Genomic DNA, 8,602 nt, shown 5'->3' on the forward strand with positions numbered 1-8,602 from the left:
GGGGCTAGAGGACATGAAACCTAGCTGGAAGAAACAGGGTTTTACCACTGGTTTAACAGTTCTGCTTCCTACCTGGTTTCTGTTCATTAAGAGGTGGTATTTAAAATGCTGAGAAAAACGTGAACAAAGTCGATTTTTAGAGGAAGATCAGAGAATCGTGGGCTCATTTCACGCTATAAATGCCACCGGTGTCCAACCCTGGGCAGGACAATTTTCTAAGGAGACCTGCCTTCCTTCTTGTAGCGGGACCTAGTCCTGGAGGGAGAGCTGTCACCACAACCGAACTGAAAGTGGGTGGCCTGGGAAAACAGTGACGAGCGAGGATTAAGGCATGCAAATACACATGCGCGGGATGGGAGTGACTACTGTGAGTCCAAGATTGTGGCGAGTAGCCTGGGAAGACTGCTAGGATTGGCCAGGACGGAGGAGTGTAGCAAGAGGGAAGGGATATGACAGGAAACCGGGGCCCTAGCCTGCTGGTCAACGACGAAGGTAGGGGCCTGGGCACTGAGGAGCACAGGCCCCAATGCCCAGAGGAAGAGCCGAAGCCCGGGCGAATCGCCGCGGCGAGACCTGAACGAGAATATGGCCTGTGGGGGCAAGGGAGGGGCTTCGGGTGGGCAAGATGGACGTGACCGGGTGGTCAGGAGGATGTAAACGGCCTTATGCTCAGTGACGTGGACTGGACGGAGCGTGGGGGCGTGGCCACGGATGGAGGTGGGCTACGGAGTAGCGCGAGGGAGGGTCGGGCACAGGGCCGGAAGGAGGGGCCTGAGTAGGGGCCTGAAGTAGGCGGGACGCACGTATGTGCCCTGAGCTTGGGCAGAGTCCGGCCGTGGCCTTCCTCCTCTTGCACGTAATAAGAACAGTGGCCCCTACGGAAGACAGTGGCGTAGTCGCGGCGAGAGTCCGGTGGTTGGTATAGACGGTACCCACCCGTCTACATTAACAAGGAGAGGAGTCTAGAGCGAAGAGCATAGTGTTCATAGAGGCGGTGGTTGGAAGGACCGGGGCGTGGCTTGGCGAAAGTCGTTTCCGGCGTGAGGGGCGTGGTGAGGTGCGGGAGAGCGTAGCCAAGATGGCGGCGCCCATGAACCTCGGCCTCTTAGAGCGAACGACAAAGTTCCGGTCCTTTAGGGTCGTGTGACACTTCGTAGCGTGACCCACAGTGGGGGCATGGTATGCCACAGAGTACAGGGACCACACGGTGTCTCCACACTCATGATCACCCTCCACGAATGGGCCCGGCGCCTAGGAACATGTTGGTCCAGCGTGTATGTTCAGGTTCTTGGAGGGGCTTCTCTTAAGAAGGGCGGGAGAGCGGCGGCGGGGATAGCTCCCTTTCCGTGTTAGCTCAGTTTCTCCATTGTAAGGATCACCACTCTTTCAGGAAGCCACTCATTTAAACGTAGAGCAGTTGTCCCAGTGACTGGCAAATAAAGAAATTGCAGTTCCAGAAACCGGGACACGCGGAGTTGGGACTCTCTTGGATCTGCATTATTGAGTTTGTCCCCGACTGTGCCAGGGGCAAAGGACAGACTCACAGCTATCGCCAGTGTAGAGGATCACCAGCACAGTTGTGTCTTGTGGATAAATCTGAGCTTTCTGCAGTCTTCAGTTCCTCCTCCTGCCCCTTTTCTCTCGAGTGGTACCCCAGAGCTGGAGGAGAATAATCTCCAAAATACAAATATTGGTGTCTGGGATTCTCCTTCAGCGTTAAGTGCTGCTGTCTGAGGCTGCTGCTAACTGGTTAGTGTCAATATCATTGTAATTACCCCCCATTCATTTTTGCTGGAAAAGCTTGAGAAATAGGTGTAGTTAATAAAGATGTGTAAATCTTACTTTGGATAGAGTTTGGTGTCAGGCACCAAAAGTCATTGTTCTCTGCTTTTTCTGATTCCTTTACAGGAATTCTGCCGATTTCCACTCTGCTTTTTAAAATCTTGCTATCTATAGTTTGGAGAACAGTCAGGAATCTCTGCTGAGAAAAGCACCCTTATCCATCTCTTAGAGAAGTTATATTGCAGCATATATGGGAAATTCATAGGGCTGGAGTTCACCAAAAGGCCAAAAGCAACAAGGGTACACAGTTCTCTGTGCCAATACACACCTTTATTTTCCCTGAATTCAGGCAGAAGGCTACTGCTGTTTACAGTTCGAATGCAGTGAAGACTGAGTAAATTGTGAGTGAAAATGAATATTAGGGAAATGATGAAGAGAGGGAAGTGCAGTGCATTGCATTGATAACACTAGAACAATTACTTTCAACACACAAATTAAATATAAGAAATGTATTTTGAAACCTTTGGCAACTCCAGATTGAGTTTTGCCCTCAGGGAAGAAGTGGGCAAAAGGAAGAAGTTAAGCTTTCTTCGGTGACAACAAAATCTTTAAGTTAGGTTTGGGGGAATTGCAAAAGATGGCTTCCTTCCAAAATCAGGAGGTGAGAAAATAAAGGGTCAGTTTGATGACAAGGAATTTTTTGATGTAATTGTAACCATTAACCAGTACTTTTTTTTGCATAAGTGTAAATGGTTTAATCAGACAGTTCAGTCTGTGTGGCACTTAATCAATACACAATTTATGAATGGTTTTAAATACTTAGAATATTTTTTCCACATGTTTCTAAATCTGCGAAACAATCAGTGAGGAGTGTGTTAGAAAAATACAAGGCATGCATAAACACTGGTAGCAAATGACATGTAGCACATTAAGGCTAGCTCCCATAAGGCTCATCAAGCCAAAGTCAATCACTTTTGAAATAGAGCATTGGATATATAAGTAATTTATTACATTATTTCCACTGTATTTGTATACATTTGACATTACTCCTACAAAGTTGGGAAAAGGCAGAAACGAATTCTATATTCAGATAATTTTTGGCCTATTGCTTTTTAAATCTGCTCAATGAATTCAGGTGATGAACACACTCAAAAACCCAGTTCTTGCTATGCATAGTGGCACACACCTATAATCCCAGCAACCTGGGAGGCAGAGGCAGGAGGATTGCAAGTTGAAGCCAGCCTCAACAACTTATTGAGGCCCTAAGCAATTTTTTGAGACCCTTAGAGACTCTGTCTCAAAATTTAAAAAGTGCTGGGGATGTGGTTCAGTGGCGAAGCAGTTCTGGGTTCAATCTCCAGTAACAAAAAAGTAAAATAAATAAAGGTGCTCTTACCTAGTTTAAGGTATTGCCATGATAATGTATTGAAAGTTTATATACAGTCTATTTTTTAAATCCTAAGCCATACTTGTGTTGTGTGTGTGTGTGTGTGTGTGTGTGTGTGTGGCAAGCACTCTACCAACTGAGGTATACCCCAGCCCCCTATACTTTTTTTATTGGTACGTTGTAATTACATATAATAGTGGGATTCATTATACCATATTTCTACATGCACATAATAATTTGATCCATTGCATTTCCCAATGCCTTCCCATTCCCTCTCATCTTTGTTCCCCAAATCCACTTGCTCTTCTCCCTTCTTCTAATTTTTTGTGCAGTATAATTATATACATATAGAATTCATTATGATTTGTTTTTGCATTGACAAGCCTGATGCAACTTTTACATGGCTTAAGTAAGGTGAGTTCTATCTCAGCCATTTTGACATTCTCACTCTTAAAACTATGTATGCAAACACACATGCAAAACTCAACAAAAGTGAATAAAGCCATCTAGTTAAATTGAGCCTAATTGTTCCCTTAAAAAAAAATGTAGACGTGAGATCCTAACCATAGGGAATAAATTTAATAATGCTCATTCTTTTTCTTGCGGTAGGGGCCAGGGATTGAACCCAGTGGCACTTAATCAGTGAGCCACGTCCCAAGCCCTTTTTATATTTTATTTTGCAAAAGTGTCTCAATGAGTTACTTAGGGCCTTGCTAAGTTGCTGAGATTGGCTTTGAACTTCCCATACTCCTGCCTCAGCCTCTCCAGCTGCTGGGATTACAGGCATCTGCCATTAAGCCTGGCATTTACTTTACTTTTTTAGATTAACTAAGGCAACTGCAGAGACACAGTGTAAATTAATCCAAGTGAGAGATGGTAAGATCCTAAGTGAAGGCTCTGGCAGTAAAATCAGAAAGTTTTACAATAAATGCAATAGGATTTGGGAGTGAGGTTCTTTTCAAAAAAGCAGAAGGTAAAATTAGTCAGGACCTTGAGGTGTCTAACTGAGATAGTTCAGGATAGTGAAGCCAGAAAGGAAGTTAACAAGTGATGGACAAGGAATAATTTACCAAGGATTAGTGAGTGCATAAAGAAATAGATCTTCTCACAACTTTTTCTGTAATTTAGTTTTAACTGTTACATCCAAAAGAGAATATTTTATGGGATCATCCCTAAAAAAAGAAATGTGTCTTCATGTCTTCAATTCCTGTCTAATTCTTACAGGGAGAATGTATTTCTCTAAAGCATCTTCTCTGCTTTAGATGCAAATGGATTGGGGCTATTAGTGTATCATGCCCATCAGGGGGTGGGAACGAACAAATGCTGATCCTTCACTGATACTCATTATATGAATTTTATTTTTTCCCAAAATATCGATTGTTGTTTTTGCCCAAAATTTCCCTGTTTTTATAATCTCATTTTATACCTGATTGTCATGCTTTTCTCATTAGCTTTATTTGGGATTAAGAAATACCATTAAATGTAGTATATTGACTGAGGTTGTTAGTTTATTTGGAAGCAAACTTGTAGGGTCATGTGTTAAACCCACTTTTAACCCTGTGTCATCTGCACTGGGTATGTTGGAGTGAAGTCAAATTTGAAAGCTGCGAAGATGCAGTATTGGAAGAAAATGGCCAAGCCATTTTTAAAACTTTTTTAAAAAACAACCTTCATCAACTTTAAATGAAGAGTTGTAACAGAGTGAACAGATAATGTTGCAATATTGTCATTTACTTCAGGAACACTGGGATCAGTTAATTGGTATTAGAGATAATACATTTTAAATAGCATAAAACTGCTGCGACTACTATACTGGGCATTTGAAATGTGGTTAGTGAGACTGAGGAGATGAAGTTTTAATTTTATTTAATTCATTTACTTTTCAATCTAAGAACTAATATTCAACTCAGTTATTAGAAAAGTTTTAAGAGTTTGCAACCAGTTCCAGTGTGTTTATGCATGTTTTTTAAAATATTTATTTTTTAGTTGTAGTTAGACACAGTAACTTTATTTTATTTATATGTGGTGCTGATGATTGAACCCTGGGCCCAGCATGTGCTAGGCAAGCACTCTACTGCTGAGCAACAACCCCAACCCTGTATGCATGTTTTTAGATATTAATTTTTTGAAATCTAAACACAGATCAAGTATTTTTATAAACATTTTTTAAGTTATAGATGGACACATCTTTCTTTTATTTTTTTATAGGTGCTGAGGATTGAACCCAGTGCCTCACGCATGTGAGGCAAGTGCTCAACCACTGAGCTACAGCCCTAGCCCCAGATCAAGTATTTCTGATAAAAATGTAGCAAATTGAGATGTGGTATATTGTAAGAGATATATAACAGGACAGAGAACATGCAAATTGCCACATTAATAATTGTTCATAGTGATTACATGTTGAAGTGATAATACTTTGAGTATATTTGGTAAAATAAAATACTTTATTCAAATGAATTGCACCCATTTCGTTTTACTTTTTGAACGAGCCTACTAGAAATGTGAAATTACCTATGTGTCTTGCATCATATTTCTTTTTTAAGCACTGGTAGAAAAGGATAAAAGCAAATAACTAAGTAAATAATGGCTAACATGTGCCATGCCTTAAGAGTATATTTTAAACAGAATAAAATGATAAAAGCAAACAACCATGGGAAATGATCACCAAAGAAGCTAATATTTATGAGTGCTGTATGACACCATATTTGCCAAATGCTTAGTGAATCTTCCCAAGAGCTTTCTGTTGACACTAATATTATCTTCATTTTTCAGATGAAAATAGTGAAGCTCCACAAGGTTAAATGCTGTCCTGCCAGGTCACACAGCTAGCTAATGGAGAAGTAAATTGCAGCTTGCCAGACCACACTTGGTTTGGAGGGAAGGAGGACTCTGAGCTCCGCAGGCTTCCCATGAGCTCCCTGCTTTGGTCCTACCCTGGAGGCCTAGTGTTTTAAGGGTACCCAGGGTTTGTTGTAATCAGGCCTGGAAAATGTGCAGAATGGAAATGACCTTCATGAAGGAAGAAGATCCCTCCAGGTAGGAGGCCAGGCACACCATGCAGGGCCACATGGAGGAGCAGCAGGGTCAGTCAGGAAGCACCAGGGCAAGGGCAATATGTGGGCAAGAGCCTTTATTGGGGTCTCTGTGGCAAGGAACAGGCAAGGCAGGGTAACCTGGATTTACTATTTGGCTACTTGAATAATTCCAGCTACTGGGGCCCAGGGCCCTTCCCTAGTTGTCTGATACCTGACTACTTGGAACAGAGAAATAATCACTTCAGTGTAACAACCTGAAAAGGGGATGGTTGGGGCTATGGGCTCTGGAGCTATGTTTGCATGTGAAAGGTGCACTCCCAGTTGTTCTCTCTAGGAATCAGCAACCTTGGGAGAGACAGACCCCTGGTGTCACCAAGGTCCCACAAGTCCAAGCATGAAAGAAGAACTCAAAAACATGGTTATTAGACCCTGGAATGGGCCCTTGAGGCCTTGGGGACCTGCACTAAAAGCCCAACTTTCCCATCTTTCCAGAGCCCCTGTGGCCCAAGGCCTGGTGAGGCAAGGGGAAGACAAACAGAGGTGGGAGCACCTTTCCCTGAAAACTGCAGACACGTCTGCAAGTAGGTTGCTCATCTATTTTGTGTCTAAGCAAATTCAGTGATGCTTGTAGCCTTCTAAATTGCCAGTTTAAGTGTACATTCAGATTATGATTTGATTTGAGATAATAACCAGGTGGTTGATTTCAGTTCACGTTCCATTTCAGTCCTACCATGGGATGCCAATTGTTTTTGATATTTTCACTTTTCTTGTTCGTTAGCTACACAAACATCAAAAAGAGAGGAATTAGTAGATACCTTCATATCAATTAAGCATAAGGTAATATTTTTTTTCTGGCTCACTTGAAATATACTTTATTTTCCAATTTCAGACATTAATAGGCCCTTTGTACCAGGAAGTGTAATTAGGTGACCTGTGTTCAGGTTCTCCTTCAACACTGCCGAGGTAGGGAATTTGACATTTATGATGCTTGTGTTAAGAGCCCCCGGCCCTGGGTCCCACTGCAGGGCACAGACATGACTGCATTGATGAGCACTGAGCTTTCTAGTTTTGCTGCCATGCCACTTGGAACTCCAGACTCAGGAACATACTACTTCCCCCTCCTTTGTTCCTGACACCAGCTCCTTGCAAGTCCTTGTGAAAACACCCAGAGGAGCAGTCTTCTTTTCTATAGTCACCTCCACAGGGAAGGAGCAAGAAAAGTCCTATAGAGACTTGATTTGTCTGGCTGTAAAGAACAATGACCCATGTCCCTGTCCAGTCCCCAAGATGAAGTCCTCCACATTCAGATGTTTCTCATGACCAAAGCAGAAAAACTGAGTGGAGGAGACCAAGGAGAAGTAGATGTAGAACCAAAAAATGGACAGTAGCAAGAGATCAGAAGATCTGTTTAAAGCTTGGTATTGATCCCGTGTTAATTTCTTAGTTAGATGTATGCATCATGGATACATAATATACTACTGGGGGAAGAGTATTAACCTCAGCATCACTGATATTTGGGACCAAATCATTCTTTGCTGTGGGAACCATCCTGTGCAGTGCAGGATGTTCAAGAGCATGACAGGCCTCCACTGGATGCCTGTAGACCCTTACCATCCCCTACCCCACCCCCACTGCATACTAACAACCAAAAATGTCTCTGGATCTCCTTTAATATCTACTGAAAACTCACCCCTGGCTGAACACAATTGATATACACTATTCTCTATCATCAACTAACCAGTGAAATCCTTTCTCTCTTGTTGCATGAGAAGAAGGGTCAGGAGTTTGCAGTGTCTGTGAAGAATGTCTCTAATCAACATGGTTTGTTTACCAGTAGAGAGCACATTTATGGTGGTTCACATACTACTGTATGTAGTTCACCAGGAGAAGGCTATGGTTTGTCAAGGCTCTTTACAAGCCAGAATGACACCCACTGGGTTATATTACAAAAAGGATGTGGAGCTCCATGTGGTGGTGCACACCTGTAATCCCAGTGACTCAAGAAGCTGAGGCAAAAGGCTCACAAGTTCTCAGAAAATTAGAGAGACCCGGTCTCGAAAAATAAAAAGGGCTGGGATGTGGTTCAGTGTTTAAGCACCCCTGGGTTAAATCCTCAGTACCAATCAAAAAGATGTGGAAAATTCTAGAGACATGGGAAAGATAAGACTATAAGAAGCCACTAAAGCACTGTGGACATTAGAGTGTCCACTTTGATGCCATTTACTCTCTTAACAGATATATACCTTTGAAGTCATTCTATCATGAAAACTAGCTTTAGAAAAAAAAATGATACCATGGGACTCTCTTTTCTAAATCACATAGGTGGAGATCACTTCTTAAATAAGGAATTGGCCCCAAAGTGACCTCATAAGGAATTGAGAGTGTTAGGGATCTCATT

At 42.4% G+C, this 8,602-nt stretch overlaps 1 long non-coding RNA gene across 1 annotated transcript; it reads left to right on the top strand.

The window, feature by feature from the left end:
• The first annotated feature begins 732 nt into the window (after positions 1-732).
• On the top strand, positions 733-5,626 carry LOC139703301 (uncharacterized). The gene is made up of 2 exons (XR_011705702.1): positions 733-1,749; positions 5,378-5,626. It is a non-coding gene; the product is annotated as an uncharacterized lncRNA (long non-coding RNA).
• Positions 5,627-8,602: the final 2,976 nt, after the last annotated feature.

Source organism: Marmota flaviventris, chromosome X (assembly GCF_047511675.1).
Source record: "Marmota flaviventris isolate mMarFla1 chromosome X, mMarFla1.hap1, whole genome shotgun sequence".
Taxonomy (NCBI): domain Eukaryota; kingdom Metazoa; phylum Chordata; class Mammalia; order Rodentia; family Sciuridae; genus Marmota; species Marmota flaviventris.